This window comes from Loxodonta africana, chromosome 2 (assembly GCF_030014295.1).
Source record: "Loxodonta africana isolate mLoxAfr1 chromosome 2, mLoxAfr1.hap2, whole genome shotgun sequence".
In the NCBI taxonomy this organism is placed as follows: domain Eukaryota; kingdom Metazoa; phylum Chordata; class Mammalia; order Proboscidea; family Elephantidae; genus Loxodonta; species Loxodonta africana.
The window spans coordinates 227,843,638-227,866,576 of record NC_087343.1 but is presented as its reverse complement, the minus strand read 5'-3'; the positions used below and the strand labels follow the sequence as shown (position 1 = coordinate 227,866,576).

At 42.3% G+C, this 22,939-nt stretch overlaps 1 protein-coding gene across 13 annotated transcripts in view; it reads right to left on the bottom strand.

The window, feature by feature from the left end:
• PCBP3 (poly(rC) binding protein 3) overlaps positions 1-22,939 on the bottom strand; it is a 458,297-nt gene that overhangs the window by 374,025 nt on the left and 61,333 nt on the right. For 5 of the 13 annotated variants that reach the window (XM_064279588.1, XM_064279589.1, XM_064279575.1 and 2 more), the window contains exon 1: positions 1-22,938. This exon is cut by the window's left edge and continues 7,734 nt beyond it. The exons of 1 other annotated variant lie outside the window; for it this stretch is intronic. The gene's annotated coding sequence lies outside the window, so the exon portion shown is untranslated. 7 more of the 13 variants (XM_064279576.1, XM_064279581.1, XM_064279580.1 and 4 more) reach the window with 3 other exon arrangements.

The window sequence follows — 22,939 nt, the reverse complement described above, 5'->3', positions numbered from 1 at the left end:
TTAAAGTTTGGGAAGCACTAGAGTAGATACTGAGAGACCACAAGGGATTTCAAGTCCAAGGTTTATATCAGAGAATGTTTTACAACTTTACACTGGGCAACATTTCAGAGGAGAACACTCTTCCTTTCCCACTCCTGCTATTAATAACACGCATGCACATTCAGTCAGCCTGAGGAGTAAACAGAGCCTGGCTTCAAGGGCTGAGAAATAAAAGTTGTAGAAAAGGAAAAAATACATGGTGCTGGCAAGTCTCAGAGCCCTGAGATTCTCGAATTTTTTTTTTTTTTCCCAGACTCACTCTAAGCACTCTCTGATCAAAGTTTGCAGCAATAAACACTAATTTTTTAATAAATGAACACCCAATTCCTAGATGTAAGTTCCACTTGGAACGACAGCACAATCAAACTGAAGAAGCACCAGGAAAGCACTGGTGTTTTCAGACACCCTCTGAAAGCCACTGCTCCTCCAACGCCCCTGCCAGCGCCCCCTAAGCTTGGCAGAGCTGCTTCATCCTACTGCTGAAAGGCCCTCCTACCCTGTGGGGCTCAATGCTAACTGAACCACCATTGGCCGCTTCAGCCAAAAACCTTCCCACAGCCCAGAGCACTTAGCGCAGAAGACAGAGAGAGACAGAGCGGGGAGGAGCGGGTAGCGCTCACAGCAGCAATGAACTTGCGTTACCCACCAATGTGGTAGAGACTGACTCCTAGAAAACCAAGGCGGCTGGGCACCCAGGCCGCGCACCACAGAACGAATAAGGCTTTCTCCCAGAAGACGGAAGCCCGAGGCAGCGGCTTCTTCACCTGGCTAAAAGCTGAACTCTCCGGAGGCACTTTCCGAAGCAGTGACGCCCAGGCCCCACCCCGGCAGGAGAGTCTGATTCTCCTACTGGGGCAGTGTGCTGTCTTCCCAAAGCTCCCCCTGCGGTTCTAACGCGCAGTCAGAGTGGAGCAGCGCTGCTCTGGAGAGAACAGGATTTGCGGAAGTTCATTACAACCAGTGCTTCTGCAGTGACGAAGCCAGTTTCCTAAGACCCACCGTTGTTAAATAATGGCAAAAAACGACTTTCTGATGACTGTGTGTTGTGAATGGTGGACAAATGGAGGGCCCTTTTCTGAGACTGAATTTCACCACGGCATAAATACTGTGTATTTATGTAAATGATACCAGTATGTCCCACACCTGGACATGCTCTGTGCCTCGCCCACCCTCTTGAAGTGAACTGAGTTAGGGAAGGCTACGGCTAACTCTATGGGGCAGTTCTACTCTGTCCTATCGGGTCGCTAGGAGTCGTAACTGACTCGACGGCACTGGGTTTTGGGCTTTTTTTCTTCCGGCTAAGCCAACATTTCATCTCTGCCTCCTGGGCTTTCGGCAGGGGCGGTACACCACAGCCTGAAGCTGGCTTTTGTACAGCGCATGGGCTGAGAATGGTTCTACAATTTTAAAAAGGTTGAGAGAAAAAAAGGAATGCAAGACAGAGACCACATGTAACCCATAACGCCTCAACTATTCACTAACTGGATCTTTGCAAAAATAATGTATTGACACTGGCTTGTGGCAGCCACAGCTGCCCAGAAGTTCCACACATGGAGAGAGGCACTTCCTCTGACAAACTCCCCACTAGGACGCCTAACATGCCTCTAAAGGATGAAGCCAAGTAAGTGGAAACGTGCTCTAGTCAATCCAAGAACCTCAAGAAAAGAAACAAACACGACAGCTCAGCTCCCTGGGGAAGAGCTGGGGCTTGTCTCTGTGCAGCAGACTGAGCAGCCACGCACAAGGCAGGGCAGGTACAGGGCGCACGCACAGGGACAAGCCAAGCTCTGACAAAGCAGTCACAGCCCCAAGCCCCCATGGCCAGCCCCAACGCCACGCTGCGCACAGGGTGCCAACAGAAGACTCCTGTGGGGCCCAGAGAGAAAGCTCCTCCACGCCCAGGTGCCACGGCCCTCCCGGGCAGATTCAGAAACTAGCCTGCCAAAGCGAGAGAGAGGCTCTCAGATCCAAGGCAGGTCTGAAGAGCAGAACCAAAGAGGCAGCGTCCACAAGGCCGCCAGATACTGAGCAAGGAAGTGTTTGGCAGTCATCAAAACCAATCATCTTGATGTCTGCAGCAGACAGTGGCATCCTATGCCGTACACCTGCATGCTATCACATACTCCGTAGGGGATTTGGCTCACAAAATTGATTTAGGAGAGATTATTCAAGTCCATTCTACATTTTCCTGTTTTGGAACTCTGCCAGCAGCAACTTTCGTTCTTCCCAAGGTCAGGGAGCTATGGGTAGGCTGTCTCTTGCTCTTGTAAATGGAGCTTAGTCTCGTTATGAATTCCCTGTCGATCTTCAAGTTCCTCCCATTACAACCGCCCTTCACTCAGGCAGCATTTGCCTTTCCGTGTCTCCCACCTTAGCCACTCACAGCAAACGTTTTAAAATTTCAGCTCTTGACCCCACTTCCCCCACCAACCCACCCCATTTCTTTGTTCCCTTTTGGAGAAAAACTGTGTGGCCAAGTTGTCCGTAGCTGCCACCTTCAATTCCCCTCTCTCCCCTGTGGCTTTCCTCCAGACTCCAAGTAGCTCAGTCTCCGGTCCTCTTCTTTCTCATAGCAATCTCACCCTTCCATCCTAAACATAAACCAGTCCCAAATATATACCTCATCCCACTCCTCTCTCCCAAGCCCCCGACTCAAGGACAGGTCAACCAAAAAACCAAAAACCAAGCCCATTGCTGCCAAGTCAACTCCAACTCAGAGTGACCCTACAGGACAGAGGAGAACTGCCCCACAGAGTTTCCAAGGGGCAGCTCGTGTGTTCAAACTGCCGACCTTTTAGTTAGCAGCCGAGCTTTTAACCACTGCACCACCAGGACTCTGGGCAGGTCAACAGACACCTCCAATGCGGCGTGTCCAAGCCAGAGTCACAGTCCTCCATCACCCACTCCTGTGGCACTAGGGCTTCCTCATCTCTGACAAAATTTTGATGTGAAAGGCCATGCTTCCGGGCCATCAGGCCAAAACCCACCCTTGTCACCTCCCTTTCCATGCCCACGCCCACAGTTTGTGAGCAAGCCTGGGGAGCTCTACCATCAAACCAGATCCAGAACCCAACTGCAAACATGCACTGCCACCAGCTGGTGTAAGACACCATCCCTATTTCCAGGCTTAATGTATGACTTCCTCATGTGTCTCCTTCCTCTCCCTTGCCTGGTTCAGTCCATCCTCAAAAGAGGGAGAGAGTCATCGTGTTAGAATCGAAGCCCACTCATGCCACTGCTCTGCTCAAAGCCCTGCAATGGCTTCCCATTTCACTCAGGGTAAAAGCCAAGGTCTCCCAGTGGCCTCTAAGTCCCTACAAGGCCTCTCCTCTCCCCCTCCCCACTACTGCTTAGTCATCATCTCCTCACCACTCTACATGGTTCTAGCCACACCAGCCCCTCCTCACTATGCCCAGGCATTTGCTCCAATGGCTCCCTCCTAGAATGCCCTTCCCACATACCCATTCTATCTCCAGCTGCCAAATGTAAAGCTTCCTGGGGATCTCTGAGTGCTTTCTTTACTGATATATCCCAAGCACCTAGACCAGGGCCCGGCACTTAGTAGGCACTTCAGAAATCTGAATAAATTTGAATTTGTTGGTCTCAAAACATGAGTTTCCTGGAAACCGAAGTAAAATGAGTTACAAAATTTTGACTGTGTGCTTTGTGTCTGAGGAACAGCAAGGGTGCCAATGTGATTAGATCAAAGTAGGAAGTGAGTCCCAGGAGCAGCAGGATGGCGGGTCGAGCTAGGGAAGTTCAGAAGTGACTTTGCCTGATACTACAAGGATACAGGGAGACTCTGGAAAGTTTTGGACAGAGGGATGACATAATCTAACCTATATTTTTAATCAAATTTGATATTTTGGCATAATTGCAGATGCACATGTAGCTGTATGAAATAATACAGAGAGGTCCCATATACTCTTTACCCAGTTTTTCCCATGGTAACATCTTGCATAACCACGGTACATCACAACCAGGATACTGACATTGCCACAGTCCAGATATAGAACCTTCCATCCCCACAAGGATGACCCAGGTGGCCCTTTTATAGCCTCGCTCACTTCCCTCTCACCCTCATTCCCTCCTTAATAACTGGCAACCACTAAACTGTTCTCCATTTCTATAATTTCCTCATTTCAAGAATGTTATATAAATGGAATCAAACAACATGTAACCTTTTAGGATTAGCTTTGCTCACTCAGCATCATTCTTTGGAGAATCATCCAGATCGCTGCATGTATCAACACGTCATTTCTTTTTACTACTGAGTGGTAGTCCATGATATGGATGTGCCAGTTTGTTTAAAACCATTCACCTGTTAAAACACTTCCAGGTTGTTTCCAGTTTTGGGCTGTTTCAAATAAAGCCATTATGACCATTTGTAAGTAGATTTCTATGTGAACATAATCACTCATTTTTCTGGGATAAATGTCCAGGAGTGCAATTGCTGGGTCATGTGGTAGTTGCACATTTTACATTCCTATCAGCAATATAAGAGAGATTAGGTTTCTCCGCACCTTCATCAGAATTTGCTGTTGTCACTAATTTTTATTGTGGCCATTTTCACAGTAGGTAGTGGTATCTCATTGTGGTTTTAATGTGCATTTCCCTAACAGCTAAAGATGTTGAGTATATTTTCCTGTGCTTATTTGCCATCTGTCCGTCCTCTTTGGTAAAATGTCTATTCATGTTTTTTGCACAGTTTCTGTTTGGGTTTATTTTTTAACCAGTGAGTTTTGAAAGGTCTTCGTGTATTCTAATACCAGTCTTCTCATACGTGTTTTGCAAATACTTTTCCCAATCTGTAGTGTGTCTTTTCACCTTCTTAAGAAGACCTTTTGGAGAGAAAAAGTTTTTAATTTTAATGAAGTCAAGTTTATCAACTTTCCCTTTTAAAGATGGTGCTTTGGTGTCAAGCCTAAGAACTCTTTGCCTAGGTGTCGGCCTAGAGCTCAAACACATTGACTCAAGAAGACACACCCTACATTAATCCTGTCTTATCAACATGGCAAAGACAATCTATTCCCAAATGGGATTATAACCACAGGCATAAAAACCAAAAAGAAAAAACAAACCCACTGCCATTGAGTCGATTCTGACTCATAGAGGTTAGAATTTACAGTACATATACAACTTGGGGGGATATAATTCAATCCCTAACAGGCATATTTCTGTGGTTCTCTAGACTATGCTCTATACTGGGTTCCCCATGCTATTTTATTGATCTCTGTATCTATCCTTCCACCAGAATCACAGAGTCTTGATTACTGTGATTATAAAATATGCCTTGAAATAAGGTAGATTAATTCCTCCCAGTTTATTCTTTTTCAAACTTGTTTTTGAAAAACTTCTAGTTCCTTTGCTTTTCCATATAAATTTTAGAATCAGCTTGTCTATTTCTACAAAAATTTTTGCTGAGATTTTGATAGGAATTGCATTAAGCCTATAAAACAATTTAGGAAGAATTGGCATCTTTACTATGTGGAATTTTCCAATCCATGAACACAGTATGTCTCTCCATTTATTTAGATCTATTTTGATTTTCTCATCAGTGTTTTATAGTTTGTGGCATAAAAGTCCTATACATGTTTTGCTAGGTTTATGCCTAAGTATAAACCTGGAGATTGTAAAAGGTATTGCAATTTTTAATTTCAATGTCTACATGTACATTGAAGTTGTTCTTGTTAGGTGCCATCCAGTCATCTCTGACTCACTGCGACCCTATGTACAAAAGAATGAAACACAGCCTGGTCCTGCTCCACTCTCATGATTGTTGTTACGCCTGAGCCCACTGATGCAGCCACTGTGTCAATCCATCTCGCTGAGGATCTTCCTCTTTTTCGCTGACCCTCTACTTACCAAATATGATGTCCTTCTCCAGTGACTGATCCCACCTGATAACATGTGCAAATTATGTGAGAAGGCGTCTCACCATCTTTGCTTCCAAGGAGCACTCTGGCTGTCCTGCTTCCAAGACAGATTTGTTCCTTCTTTTGGCAGTCCATGGTATACTCAATATTCTTCACCAACACCACAATTCAAAGGCATCAATTCTTCCTTGGTCTTCCTTATTCTTTGTACAGCTTTCACATGCATACGAGGTGACTGAGAATACCATGGCTTGGGTCACGTGCACCTTAGTCCTTAAAGTGATATCTTTGCTTTTTAACACTTTAAAATGGTCCTTTGCAGCAGATTTGCCCAATGCAATGCCTCATTTGATTTCTTCACTGCCGCTTTCATTGGTATTGACTGTGGATCCAAGTAAAACGAAGTCCTTGACAACTTCAATCTTTTCTGTGTTTATCATGATGTTACTTATTGGTCCAGATGTGAGGATCTTTGTTTTCTTTATGCTGAGATATAATCCATACTTTGATCCTCATCAGTAAGTGCTTCAAGTTCTCTTCAATTTTAGCAATCAAGCTTGTGTTATCTGCGTAACGCAGGTTGTTTATAAATCTTCCTCCAATCCTGATGCCCCGTTCTTCTTCATATAGTCCAGATTCTTGGATTATTTGCTCAGCATACAGACTGAATAAGTATGATGAAAGGATACAACCCTGACACACACCTTTCCTAACTTTAAACCACGCAGCATCCTCTTGTTCTGTTCGAACAGCTGCCTGTTGATCCACGTACAGGTTCCTCATGAGCACAATTAAGTATTTTGTAATTCCCATTCTTCACAATGTTATCCATAATTTGTTATGATCCACACAGTCGAATGCTTTTATAGTCAATAAAACACAGGTAAACATCTTTCTGGTATTCTCTGCTTTCAGCCAGGATCCATCTGACATCAGTGATGATATCCCTCATTCCACGTCCTCTTATGAATCTGGCTTGAATTTCCAGCAATTCCCTGTTGATGTACTGCTGCTTTTGAATGATCTTCAGCAAAATTTTATCTACGTGTTGTATTAATGATAGTGTTCAATAATTTTCTCATTCTGTTGGATCACCTTTTTTTGCAATAGGCATAAATATGGATCTCTTCCAGTTGGTTGGCCAGGTAGCTGTCTTCCAAATTTCTTGGCATAGACAAATGAGCACCTCCAGCACTACGTCTGTTTGCTGAAACATCTCAATTGGTATTCCATCGATTCCTGGAGACTTCTTTCTGGCCAATGTCTTCAGCGCACCTTGGACCTCTGCTTTCAGTACCGTCGGTTCTTGATCATATGCTACCTCCTTAAATGACTACAAGTTGACAGTGTTTTCAGTAGAGTGACTCTATGTATTCTTTCCATCTTCTTTTGATGCCTCCTGCATCGTTCAGTATTTTTCCTATAGAATCCTTCACTATTGCAACTCAAGGCTTGAATTTTTTTCCTCAGTCCTTTCAGCTTGGGAAATGCCAACCGTATTCTTTCCTTTTGGTTTTCGTTAACTCCAGGTCTTGGCCCAAGTCATTACAATACTTTACTTTGTCTTCCTGAGCCACTCTCTCAAATCTTCTGTTCAGCTCTTTTACGTCATCATTTCTTCTGTTCGCTTTAGCTACTCGACACTCGAGAGCAAGTTTCAGAGTCTCTTCCGACATCCATTTTGGTCTTTTCTTTCTTTCTTGTCTTTTTAATGACTCTTGCTTTCTTCAAGTATGATGTCTTTGATGTCATTCCACAACTCATCTGGTCTTTGGTCATTAGTGTTCAATGCATTAAATCTAATCTTGAGATGGTCTCTAAATCCAAGTAGGATATACTCAAGGTCGTACTCTGGCTCCGTGGACTTGTTCTAATTTTCTTCAGCTTCAACTTGAACTTGTATATGAGCAATTGATGGTCTGTTCCATAGTCAGCACCTGGCCTTCTTCTGACTGATGATATTGAGCTTTTCGATCGTCTCTTTCCACAGATGTAGTCAATTTGATTCCTGTGTATTCCACCCAGGGAGTCCACACGTATAGTCACCATTTATATTGTTGGAAAAAAGGTATTTGCAATGAAGAAGTCACTAGTCTTGCAAAATTCTATCATGCCATCTCCAGCATTGTTTCTATCAACAAGGCCATATTTTCCAACTACCAATCCGTCTTTGTTTCCAACTTTCGCACTCCCATCACCAGTAATTATCAATGCATTCTGACTGCACATTTGATCAATTTCAGACTGCAGATGTTAGTACAAATCTTCCATTTCTTCATCTTTGGCCTTCATGGTTGGTGCATAAATTTGAATAATAGTAGTATTAGCTGGTCTTCCTTGTAGGAATATGGATATTATCCTATCACTGGCTGCGTTGTGCTTCAGGATAGATCTTGAAATATTCATTGATAGTATGCAAAAATAAAACTGATTTTTGCATGTTTATCTTCTATCATATGACCTTGCTGAACTCACTTATTAGTTTTAATGGTTTTTTGGTAGAGTTCTTGGGACTTTCTACATAGACAATCATATCATCTGCAGATAAGGACAGTTTTATTTCATCCTTTCCAGTCTATATGCCTTTATTTCCTTTTCTTGCCTCACTGCACTGTCAACGACTTCCAGTACTATGTGAAATAAGAGCAGACATCCTGGTCTTATTCTCAGGGAAAATCATTCACTCTTTTACCATTAAGTATATTAGCTGTGGGGTTTTTTGTAGATGCCATTTACCAATTCAGGAAGAAACTACTCCTAGTTTTCTGAGAGGCTTTTGTTTTTATTTTTTTATCATGACTAGGTGTTGGATTTCGTTAAATGCTTCAACTACATCAGTTGATATGTGATTTTTCTTCCTTAGCCTGTTAATATGGCGGATGGCACTGATTGATAATCAAATATTAAGCCAGCCTTGCATTCCAGATACAAATGAGTACATACTGATTCCATTTACATGAATTTCCAGAAAAGAAGAATCAAATTGATAGTGATATAAGAATATCAATAATTTCCTAGAACTCGGGGGTGAAGGCTGGGGGTAATGAATGCAAAGGAGCACCAGAATTTTTGGAGGCGATGTTATATACTTTGATTGTGATGGTAGTTACATAGGAGTATGTTGTCCCTATTGTTAGGTGCTGTCAGGTAGGCTTTGACTCACAGCAAACTTGTGGTAGAACAAATGTTTGCCCAGTCCTGAGCCATCTTTACATAATCAAAACTCATTAACCTGTACACTTTTCTATGAGAGAAAAAATTCTGTAAGGCTTTTGACCTAAAGTAAAATGGCTGAAGTTAAAGACAGGTCCCCGATTCGGTAACCTTTAGCATGTATATCTACTAGACGTCTAAAGAAACGTGTGGTTCAATGGTAATTTCTCTTTAAGAAATGTAACTTTGATGTTAATTAGCATATAACCAACGAACTGCCACTTGCTGCATTCTGCACCAGCATTCTAGTTCAGCATGAGTGTGTAGCCAATGACCTACCACTCGTTGCATTTTTCACTAGCATTTTATTCTCAGTGACCAATCAGAACTATCTTAGCCCTATATTAGCTTGTGTCCAAACCGCCCCCCCCCATCTTGAGCCACATGGATTCATTTTGGTGAGTCACTCTGTTCCCTATTCAAATTGTCTTTTAAAATCCTTAATAAACGTCTTGATTTATACCACTTAAAACAAAACCAAAAACCAAACCCAGTGCCGTTGAGTTGATTCTGACTCGTAGCAACCCTATAGGACAGAGTAGAACTGCCCCATAGAGTTTCCAAGGAGTGCCTGGTGGATTCAAACTGCCGACCCTTTGGTTAGCAGCCGTAGCATTTAACCACTATGCCACGAGGGTTTCCTTATACTACTTGTGGTGAGAAACCACTTAGGTTGTGTTATTTCAAAGCAGTGACATTTTGGTGGCAGCAGTGGGTTCTGGAAGAAATCTGCCTGTTCTGACCCCATGGGACAGTGGATTCAGATGCCACGCACAGGCAAGAGCCTTTTGAGCCCTCTTCGTCTCCTCCGTTCTTGGAGGGTTGTCAGATATGCCTTCCCAATCCAAACTCCACAGTCTTTGCATTGAAGTTCACTGAGGTTTATTCTGGTTTCTCTCTCTCTCTGCTTTTACTGTTGGTTTGTTAATGGACCGGCCTGATGAACTTCTTCTTCCTTGGTGGCTCCCCAACCATTTGTGGCTCATCGTATTTTTCCTAGGGTGCCCATCAAGTTTCTCGGCATAACTTTTTAAGTCTCTAGAGCATATTAAGATTAGACAGGTGTGGTTGCTATTTTGGTAATCACAGGTCGCACCTGCTCTAAGGAGCAGACCAGACAGCCTGCCAGAAACATGGTCCAGCTTGTCTGTTTCTGTGTCTATGGCATGGAATTGCCAAAGATAGTCTTGAAGGATGTTGGCCAAAGTGGGGAGCTTTTGACATGTCCAAAATTAACTTTTGTGCACCAAATCGTGCACCAAAAGGGGGGCTGCAAACTGAACAGAAACAATGGGACTCGTTTGATGCTTTATATCTGACCTTTCCTCTATTGCCCCCACTCCACCTACCACCCCGCCCACTTTGCCTATCCCTTCCGCCACTTTGCTGGTCCACTCCCCTTCAACTCCCCCTGGCTTCTTCTATCTACCCTTCCCTCCCTACCCTTGCATCAGACCCTGTCAATGCCCTTTCTATACTGCCTTACCACTCTGAAGATTTTCTTCCACCCTCAGTTAAAGAAAAGTCCCATCGCAAAGCCTCTACTGAGGAAAAAACACACTGGGAAATGTCTTTTAAAATGAGGTCACCTGAATACCGTAGTGAGTGTACAGAAGTTTGGTAACCTACCTTTATTTAAATGCTTTCCTGATGGTAATGGGGCATGAGTACTTCTGTAAAGGGATGTCTTACAAGGCACAGGTCAATTTCCAGGTATCCTAGGTTTCTCGTTTTCAGGCATGCATTCTCATGCAGCTTGTCTGAAGTTTTTTTGTTTTTGTTTTTTTGAGGGCAGACTGCCAAAGCCCAGAGGAATGGTGAATGGCAAGTTGGTTTTTTTGTGTTTTTTTTTAACCAAATTGAGGGAAAACAAATGAATTTGATAGAATCAACCTTAAGGCAAGAATATTTTAGCAAGCAAATTTGTATGCAGTTCTTTTAAGATAAAGATAAAGCATTTCAGTTTGTGAATAGATGACCTGTTTTTTCCCTTTCCTAACCCTGAATTACAATTTTCAAAATAGGGAATTTGGTTGTGCAACGTAGTGGGGGAGAGTTATCTGGAGGGCAAAGATGTTTTGAGTTCTTTTCCCTCAGGGTCTATCTAGAATGCCAAAGGTAAGTGCCTCAAGGTCACAGAAAGAAGAAAATCCAGTTATGGGGTAATCAGAACACTACAGATTGATAGTCCTGGAAACTAGAGTATCAGTAGCTCTCACTCTGAGGTCTGTGGAGGAACCGTTTACTGCAGAAATTCCATGCTTGCCAACAAGAAAAGGGAGAAAATGTGCACAATTCAGGGATAGACTAAGATTTTTATTCAGCATTAGGAATTAGCTCTGACAGAAGATAAGGCAAAGGTTGTTTTAATTTAATGTTTCTAAATGGACTAGACCCCAAATCGGCTAAATTGGGAAATTGGGCAAACCTGCAAAAGACCTCTTTAAAGTGTTAAAAAGTAAAGATGTCATTTTAGGGACTAACGTGCACCTGACCCAAGCCATGGTGTTTTCAATCACCTCGTATGCATGTGAAAGCTGGACGATGAATAAGGAAGACCGAAGAAGAACCGATGCCTTTGAGTTGTGCTGTTGGCAAAGAATATCGAATATACCATGGACTGCCAAAAGAACAAACAAATCTGTCTTGTTTAAGTACAGCCAGAATGTTCCTCAGAAGCCAGAACGGTGAGACTCTGTCTCACATAATTTGGACATGTAATCAGGAGGGACTGGTCCCCGGAGAACGACATCATACTTGGTAAAGTACAGGGTCAGAGAAAAAGAGGAAGACCCTCAACAAAATGGACTGACACAGTGGCTGCAACAATGAGCTCAAGCACAACAACAATCATGAGGATGGTGCAGGACCAGGCAGTGTTCCATTCTGTTGTACCCGGGGTCGCTATGAGTCAGAACTGACTCGATGGCATGTAACAACAACAACAAATTGGGAAACAGCTACCATCACCAACCTCACTACTTTAGCACATAAATTATCTTAGACTTTGGAACAGGCAAGTAAGCTAGACAAACTGAACTGATGACCTCTCATACTGAGCCAAACAAATTAATGGCTCTGCAGCCGCACAACTTCAGGCTGTAACTGGCAAGGAACCTGCCTCTTACCCAAAGGGTCCCTTGCCCATACGCATACTTTAGGATTTCCTAATTAAAAGCTTACTTTTTCTCTCTACGCGCATGAGGTAAATGGAAATGCTCTGGGTACTCTAATCCAGGAGCATGCAGGGCAACAGAGACCAGTTGGATATTACAGTGTCCAGCAGGACCCAGTGGGCCAGGGAATATCCACCACGCACTGGTCTGCTGCAGCCACTGTCCAGCTAGTAGAGACTACTACAGATATTGTTCTGGAAATGACCTTAATGTGTATGTTCTTCACGCAGTTATCTGCTCTTTTGAATTTTAGTTTAACACATTTTTCCATCAACAGGGCAACCTCATATGAGGTTGTTTTATTGGCTTACGTACTGTCCTTGGGCTAAATCCAGCAACTCTTATGCCCTTACCAGGTGATTAAGAACCTCCCCTGCAAAAGACTGCAATGATTTGACTGACCACTTCTTAACCACTGGGCCTGACCCAAAAGAAACTCTTCTTGACAATGCACATCTCTGTTTGTTGATGGCTCTTGTTACCAGGGAGGTTACACCGTAACCATTTCCACTGAGATTCTTGAAAGTGGACAGTTTCCAGAAGTTACCTCAGCCCAGCACGCTGAACTGAAAACGCTCACACAGGCATGCAAGCACACCTCCAAACGGTCAGTAAGGACTTGTACAGATTCAAGATATGCATTCAGGATAATACATGCTTCTGAGATTCTATGAAAACAAAAGAGGTTCTTTATCAGGACCCCAGAATAAAAACAAACAAACAACACAAAAATGACCCACTAGTGGCTGGCCTTTCAAAGGCAATCCCCTCCTCAGTGATCACGTTATTCAAGTTCAAGCCCATCGGCCTAGAGGAGTTCCTCAAGCACAGGAAATGAAAGCGAAAACATGGTCGACAGAGCAGCAAAGTTAGCGGCCTCTACCAAATTCCAAGCCATAGCAATACCCACTGAATGTCAAAGGTGTCACAGTCAGAGATAAAAAATACTGACAGCGACATTTACACGGAGGATAACATCACGAGTGAGCCTACGTGGCAAAATCTTACAAAATACCAAATGCCAGCCCCTGAGGAAGACGAAGAACAAAGGAAAAAAGGAGGCATGCCACCTGGATGAAGTTTTTAGGGCTTGGGAAGGACCCTGAGAGAGGTCTAAACCTCATAGCTGAAAACCGATTTTTCTGAAATCTTTGCATGCCCCTTTGGCTCGAACCCTCCATGCCACCAACCATTGGAGTAGACATAAACTTATTGATATTCTGTCTAAACATTGGTGGGGTCATTTCGGAATGCAGCTGACCATGTTACCTGACATCGCTCAGTGTGGTCCCAGTTTACTGTTGGTAGTGTTTGTAAACCACCTCCTGGAAGTATCTATTACCTCTCAAACCCATGCTTGAGTGCAGATTGATTTTATCCAACTACATCCTTCTAATGGCTATAAATACATCTTAGTTATGATCTGTAAATTTTCCCACTGGGTTGAAGTCTTTCCTAACCAGAATGCCACCGCTACTCTTGTGGCCAAAAAACTGCTTAAAAATATCATCCCTACTTGAGGTGCCCCAAAAACCCTTTGTAGTGATCAAGGTACCCATTTTACTGGCCAAATGGCAAAGGATTTATGCAAGCTGTTTCTCATTTTTCAAAGATTTCACTGCCCATATCACCCCCAGTCCTCAGGATTGGTTGAAAGAACAAACGGCATCATTAAGAATCAGTTAGCCAAATTATCTCACTCCTTGGGACTATCTTAGGTTCAAGTGTTACTCACAAATCCACTGCTGTCAATTCTGACTCATGGTAACTCTATATGACAGAGTAGAATTTCCCCATAGGGTTTCCAAAAAGCAGTAGGTAGATTCAAACTGCTAGCCGTAGATCACTGTACCTCTTTAAGCACTGCGGCACCAGTGTTATCCACAGTCCTGTTAAATCTAAGACCCACACCATTTAGTTCCCGTAAACTAACCTCACATGAAATTGTTACAGGGCAACTGTTAGCTCTTACTTATCGGTCAGCCTGGACGGATTCCAATTTCATACAAGCTAGGTTTTTAAAATATTGCCAGGTGCTAACACATTGCGCTTGAACCTATGATTCTTTAGTTAAAGAGGAAAGATCTATGGAATGTGCTGGAAAGGCCATCTAGCCAAGAGATTATGTACACTGGAAAAGACACCAAATAAGAGATTCATTGGAACCTCAATGGAGGGCACTCTATCAGGTCCTGCCCACTAACGCAAGTGCTGCCATATTATGGGGGATAAAGCCTGGATACACCTCTCACACCTTAACCCTTTCATGACTCGGGGAACATACAGTATTCCACTCACTTTTTATGCCTCTGGAGTTCTTTGGGAGTAAACTTTTCCTGCTGAAAGTATTGCTTCCCTCCAGTGAGGACTTGTGTAAAGGTGAAAGGCAAAAGAAGTGTTTGCTGAAGCAAAATAGTTGGGATATTAGGCAAAACCAGAGATGCCCCTGTACCCAAATGGAAGGCTTGCCACAATAAAGCCTACTACCCAAGACCAGTGGGCTTGCCACCCCATTCCACACGCCATACATGAAAACTCCAATTCCTTGGCAATTCAAGTCTACAACTATACCCACATCCCTTAAGCTATTGTTAACCTTACAATTTTCTTTAAATGAGTCACACAGATCAGATTTTGGCATATTCCAGGGCTCCCACGAATCATGCATTTTCACTTTCACATAATATTTCTCACTATATTACCAACCAAAATTTTAAACACACTCAATGCTCAGCATGCATTTCAGTACTGAAAACACAGGGTATCAACAAAAAATTCAAAGCAGAAAATAATTAGGTCTTGACATGGTTAAGAAGGCTGCAACCCCTGCTTGGACTGTGCAACCTACTGAAGGATTCAAATTTAAAGTTTAAGTGACATCCGGATGGGACGTCAATGACATATGAATAGACTGCTCTCCCAGGACTTCAAGACCAGGCTTGTACTTCAAGCCATGCAGCCTGCTGAAAGTTTTGGACTTTTATTTCTAATCGTTATTGTGGCTAGTGTTATTTTCATCGGTTTACAATTTTTATATTATCCCTTACCTCAACATCCTATCCTTTACTTGTTGCCCTAAACCCTTGTTTTTATCTTTTCACAGATTATTAATCGAAGTTGTGGAAATAATTGCTTCATGCATGATACTGATTGCATTTCAAGTCACTTGTTTTATAAATTAGGATTAGTTTGATGGCAAAAGTATCAAACCCTCCCCCGACGTCCTGAGCCAAATTTAAGACTTTATTATGTCTCTTTCTTTTCAGTTTTTGATGATTTGTTTTCTCCATTGGTTCTTATATGAACTCAAATTCCACATACTCACATACTGTTTGCAAGACAATTTGATTTCATTACTGTTAGTTGCCTAGTGGTGGACTTGTATATCACATTCTTTTTGTGGGACAACTTTCCTTCAATATGAGGCTTACCTCAAATATTCTTCTTCGGTGGCTTGTAATCTTAACTGATGCCTAGCAGGAAAATGCATTTGTAAAGCTATCCCAGGCCGTGGCCAGGGCAGGCAACCTAACTAACTGCTGGGTTTGCCACCCCATTCCACACGCCATACATGAACACTCCAAACCCTTGGCAATTCCAGTCTACCACTATAGCCACATCCCTTAAGCTATTGGTAACCCTACTGTTTCCTTTAAACAAACCATACAAGACAGATTTTGGTATATTTTGGGATTGTCAGCCCAACCTCTGGTACCATGCTCTACTTCAACCCAGTCCACAATGTCTGACCAGGTTATGGAACATCTAAGAGCCTGCTTCACAAAATGCAGAGGTATTCATGTTTTTTCCAAATTAACTATTCACTCCATCACAGAGAATTCCCTAGATACTTTGGGATATTATCAAATAAGTAAGGAAATTACCTGACTGCTCAAACAATAGTGGCTTGTCCCTCCCTTTGTACTAGGCTCTAGAACCCTCTAAAGATGGGACAGTTGTCTATAACAACTCCGTAACTGAACCTTGGCTTCAGTGAGTTAATCAAAGCATCCCTTTCCCTCACAATTACACAGGAAATCCTTTACAAATATGTGTTTTTGTGTGGAAGATCAGATTACCCCACTAAAAGCCTATCAAACCCCAGAAATGACCCCTATGCTTAGGCATAACCCTGCCTAGACAGATGGAACATGCTGGGCCAATGTGCCTTGGGCTGACTAGGGGTACCATTACATATCCATTCATATAGTGACAGTCTACATTGGACTGGAGAATTATACCTCCTCACTCAGCATAAGAGAGGTTTTGGACCTGGAGATGATCCTATTAAGGATAACCCTGGTCCTGGGTTTTCATTTGTGAAAGCCTTTATACCCTGGTGGGGAGTTGCTAATCTGGAATGGTCAATCAGGAATTTATCTGATACAGTGGAACAAACAGCTGATGATATAGCCAGTGCTATGGTTGCCCAACAAACTTTATTGAACTCCCTGGTCAAGGTAATGCTGGATCATCTAACTGCACTGGACTTCCTGTTAGCACAACAGGGAGGAATCTGCACAACTGCCAACACCTCTTGCTGAACGTGGGTAAATACCTAAGGGGAAGTGGAACATGATATTAAGCAAATACACCAGAAAGCAGTCTGGCTACACATCCCAGAAACCAGGTCAGATTTCTCCTTGTAGACTTTTTTTTAGCTGGTTGCCTGAAGGGATGGGTGCATAGATTAGATCTGTGCTGCTTACAGGAATTATGATTTGGGTCATAGTAGTCACTGTGATAAGAACCATTAAGTGTTGCATAAAGGTCTTCACTAATACTTCAGCCCAGAGAAGTGACGTGATGCCTATGAGAAGAATGATGTATACAGAAACCACATAAGTGTTAGCTGAGCGTGAGGAGCCTTGCATTTAACTCAATCATTTTAAACTGTCAAATATTCCTGAGAATTTGGTCCTAACATCACACACCCAAATGCCTCAGGGATATGAACCTGCACATGGTGAAGATAAACCAGAGCTGCCTGGCAACCAAGGTACCAGTGGAATTTGACTACGAGAAAGCAGCCTAGGTGAACAAAAGGCTAGAATTATGACCACCTGGGAGCAGCATAAAGCAAATTAAGTCCATGCTGAAGACTTCTGTATCAAGGTGTGATCAAAGGATGTAGCGAAAATCCTTGATTAAGAGGAAGGAAAAGTGTGAGAGAAAACATTTCTGTGAAGTTTTTGACCTAAAGAAAAATGGCTAAAATTAAAAGCAGGTCCCCAGTTCAGTAAATTTTAATATGTATATCCACTAGATGTGTAAGAAATGTGTGCCTCAATGGTAATTTCTCTTTAAGAAATGTACCTTTGATGCTAATTGCATCTAACCAATGAGCCACCACATGCTGCTCGCTTCACCAGCGTTGCATTCTGCACCAGAATTATATTCTTCACCAGCATTCTATTTGAGTATGAATATGTAGCCAATGACCTACCACTTGTTGCATTTTTCACTTGCATTTTATTCTCAGTAACCAATCAGAACTGCCTTAGCCCTACATTAGCTTGTGCTTATGACCCCACTTTGAACTGCATGGTTTCATTTAGTTGAGCCACATTGTTCCCAATTCAAATTCTTTTAAAATCCTTAATAAACCTCTTTGATTTATACTACCTAGGTTGTGTTATTTCAATGCAGTGACAATTTAAATAGATGCCTTTTCTTGTACATAAATTATACAAAGAGAGGGGAATTCTTCCTTGAATTTGGTGGGTCACGCCAAGGCAACATTACCAGTGTGACAACCAGATTTTCAAAAAATAATAAATTGCAAAACCTGTACTTTAAAAATCATCAAAACAACAAAGACTATATGAATTAAAATTCTACACAAGGAACAGTCCTTAAGAATCAGGCTTGGTCCAAGTTGAGGGATTCTACTGTGGGGAAGAAAAACTAGCAGAGCTTTTTTGCAGTCGCATGGGACTACTACAACAGATGGGAAGCTAAAGGAGTCCAAAACATAAGGCTTGTTCTCCCATCAGACATTTCCCGACTTCTTGGACTGAAAGAGGCTGGGCCAGAAAGGTAGAGCAAAATCTCTGCCCGTTTCCAGGTGTTTAGAAGACAAAGCTGCAACAAAGGAAAGTGACCTACAATAATCACACAATCTTCCTACCCCTCAAAACATCTGCCAGACTTCAAACCCAACGGTGTGAGGCAGGGGCCCTGGTGGCACAGTGGTTAAGATCTCAGGTTGCTAACCAAAAGGTTGGCAGTTCAATTCCACCACCTGCTCCTTGGAAACCCTATCGGGTAGTTCTACTCCATCCAATAGGGTTGCTATAAGTAGGAATCAACTTGACAGCAATGGGTTTGGGTTTTTTTTGTTTTGTTTTGTCTTGTTGCATTGCATGGCAGGGGGCTAAAGGAATAAGCGCAAAACCTTTAACTGGCTGAGCTTTCAGGGTTGAGAAAATAGGCGCCTGCAAGGGTCTCAATCAAAAACCCAGGAAGGCCACCCTCAAGATCAGGAACAAACTAGTGATTTCAAATCAATGATCTTAGATTCCACTTCAGGGAGTTAGAAATAGAAGAGCAAGGTAAACCCAAAGTAAGTTAAAGGAAAGAAATAATAAAGATCAGAAATGAACAAAATCGAAAATAGACATGGAGAAAATTAACCAACCCATTTTTTATAAGCTAGCTCTTTAAAAATATCAATAAAATAAATAAACCCATAGCTAGATTGATCAAGAAAAAAAAAAGGGAGAACAACTTATCAATATCAACAATGAAAGAGGAATTGTTTCTACAGATCCTACAGACAATAAAAGGATAATAAGAGAATATCCTAAACAATTTTAGCCAACAATTTTAACAACTTAGAAGAATTGGACAAATTCCTTGAAAGACAACAATTAACAAAGCTCAAACATGATGAACAGAATTAACGTCACTGAATTGTACGTGTAAAGAATGTTAAAATGAACAAAGAAAACATCAGCACCACAAAAAAGACACTACAAAATGACAGCAATAAAAATCACACTATCAGTAATTACACTGAACCTAAATGGCCTAAACACACCCATAAAGAGACAGAAAGTGACAGAATGGATTAAAAAAAAACAGGATCCATCAATATGCTGTCTACGAGAGACATACCTCAGAAACAAAGATGTAAATTTATTAAAAATCAAAGGATGGAAAAAACATATCAAGCAAACAGCTACCAAAAAAAGAGCAAGAATGGCAATACTAATCTCAGATAAACTAGACTTTAAAACAAAATTCACCATAAAAGACAAATAAGGGCATTATATAATGATTAAAGGAATGACCCATCACGAAGGCATAACCATAATAAGTATCTACGCACCCAATGGTAGGGCTCCAAAATACATAAACTCTAACAGCACTGAAAAGAGAAACTGACAGTTCCACAATAACATTAGAAGACTTCAACACACCACTCTCAGCAAAGGACAGAACACCTAGAAAGAAACTCAACAAGGTTACAGAAGAAGACCTAAAGGCCACAATCAACCAATTTGACCTCATAGACATGTATAGAACACTGCACCCAACAGCTGCAAAGTACACATTCTTTTCTAATGCACATGGAACATTCTCCAGAATAGAACACATCTCAGGCTACAAAGCAACCCTCAACAAGATCCAAAACACTGAGATAATACAAGGTATCTTCTCTGATCACAATGCCATCAAAGTGGAAATTAACAAAATGAAAGAGCAAGGAAAAAAAATCAATTACATGGAAACTGAATAATACCCTGCTTAAAAACCACTGGGTAATAGACGGAATCAAAAAATTCCTAGAATCAAACAAGAATGAAAACACATCATATCAAAACCTTTGGGACACAGCAAAGGCAGTGCTCAGAAGTCAATTTATAGCAACAGATGCACACATCAAAAAAAGAAAAAAGGGACAAAATCAAAACATTAGTTACACAACTCAAACAAACAGACAACAGCAAAAGAAGCCCACAGCAATCAGGAGAAAGGAAATAATAAAGATCAGAGCAGAAATAAATGAAATAGAGACTAGAAAAACAATAGAAAGAATCAACAAAACCAAAAGTTGGTTCTTTGAAAGGATCAACAAAATCGACAAACCACTGACCAAATTGACTAAAGAAAAACAGGAGAGGGCTCAAATAACCCAAATAAGAAATGAAATAGGGGGGCATTACAACAGACCCAACTGAAATAAAAAGGATCATAACAGAGTACTATGAAAAACTATACTCTAACAAATTTGAACACCTAGAGTAAATGGAAAAATTTCTAGAAACACAATATCTACCTAAAAAATCTACCTAAGCTAACACAAAATGACACTGAAAATCTGAACAGACCCATAACGAGAGATTGAAAAGGTAATTAAAATAAGTCCCCCCCCCCCCAAAAAAAAGCCCTGGCCCAAATGGCTTCACTGGAGAATTCTACCAAGCATTCAAAGAAGGGCTTACAACAGTACTACTCAAACTATTTCAGAACATAGAAAAAGCAACAATATTACCAAATTCATTCTATAAAGCCAGCATAACTCTGATACCAAAACCAGGCAAAGACACACAAAAAAAGAAAATTACAGACCAGTATCTCTCATGAATATAGATGCAAAAAATTTTCAACAAAATTCTAGCCAATAGAATTCAGCATCACCTCAAAAAAATAATATACCACAACCAAGTAGGTTTCATACCAGGTATGCAAGGATGGTTGAACATTAGAAAATCCATCAACGTAATCCACCATAAAAATAAATCACATGATCATCTCAATTGACACAAAAAGGCATTCAACAAAGTCCAACACCCATTTCTGATAAAAACTCTCAATAAAATAGGTATAGAAGGGAAACTCCTCAACATAATAAAGGGCTTCTATATAAAACCGATAGCCAACATCATTCTTAACAGAGAGAGGCTGAAAACATTCCCCCTGAGAATAGGAACAACGTTACTCCTATTTAACATTGTGCTGGAAGTCCTAGCTAGAGCAATAAAGCAAGAAAAAGAAATAATGGGCATCCAAATTGGTAATAAAGAAGTAAAACTGTTCTATTTGTGGATGAAATGATACTATATGTAGAAAACCCAAAAGAATCCATGAGAAAACTTCTGGAACTAATAGAAAAATTCAGCAGACTAGCAGGATACAAGATAAATATACAAAAATCAGTTGGATTCCTATAAACCAATAAAGAGAATGACAAAAAGGAAACTGGGAAAACAATAACATTTCTAATAGCCTCTAAAAAAATAAAATACTTAGGAATAAATCTAACCAGGGATGTAAAAGAATGAAACTCCTATGCACTGCTGGTGGGAATGCAAAATGGTACACCCATTTTGGAAAATGATATGAGGCTTCCTTAGAAAGCCAGAAATAGAAATACCATATGATCCAGTAATCCCACTCCTAGGAATACATCCTAGAGAAATAAGAGTTGTCACATGAATAGACATATGCCCACCCATGTTCATTGCAGCATTGTTCACAATAGCAAAAAGATGGAAACAACCTAGATGCCCATCAACACGAGTGGATAAACAAACTATGGTACACATACACACAATGGAGTATTACACAACGATAAAAAACAACAATCAGCGAAGCATCTCACAACATGGATGAATCTGGAGGGCGTTATGCTAAGTAAAATAAATCAATCGCAAAAGGGCAAATACTGTATGAGATCACTACTATAAAAACTCATGAAGGGGGGCAGAGCCAAGATGGCGGACTAGGCAGACGTTACCTCGGATCCCTCTTACAACAAAGACACGGAAAAACAAGTGAATCGATCACATACATAACAATCTACGAACTCTGAACAACAAACACGGATTTAGAGACGGAGAACGAACTAATACGGGGAAGCAGCGATAGTTTCCAGAGCCTGGAGCCAGCGTACCAGTCAGGTACGGCACAAGGACAGAGACCTGCTCCACCCCCCTGAACTAACCCCGGGAGGGGGACCAGCCGGTTCCACGGGCGGCGTGGGACGCAGCCGGTAGGAGAAGTCCCCGGGAGGCAGTGACTGATCTTGGAGCAGAAAGAGCAGCATCCGAGCCGGGGAACCGTCCCGCAGGGATTTGGACTGCTCGCAGGTACGCCATAAACACGGAGAGTTGCTCCACCCCCTGAACTAACCCCGGGAGGGGGACCAGCCGGGTCGCGCGGGCGGCGTGGGACGCAGCCGGTAGGAGAAGTCCCCGGGAGGCAGTGACTGGTATTGGAGCGGGGAGAACAGCGTTCCAGCCGGGACACTTGGTCGCGGCACAAGCACGGGGAGCTACTCCACCCATCTGAACTAACCCCGGGAGGGGGCCCACCTGGTTCACGGGGGCGGCACGGCCACGCGGCTGGAGGGACGAGAAGTCCCCGGGAGGCAGCGACTGATTTTGGAGTTGAGAGTGCACCGTCCCAGTAGGGGAGCCTTGACGCTGGGCGTGTGGCTGGAAGCGGAGGATCTGACCGTGACTCCAGCGGGCCAGACCCCCTGGGGGCAATCTCCACACAGCCAGCACACATAGGCGACGCGCCCGCGGGAATCTCAGATATAACAGTCATTCCAAGCAAGACAAGCAACTCTGGCTATATTCTGAGGTGCTACTCTCCTATCTCTCTGTTCCCTCCCCCACCCTC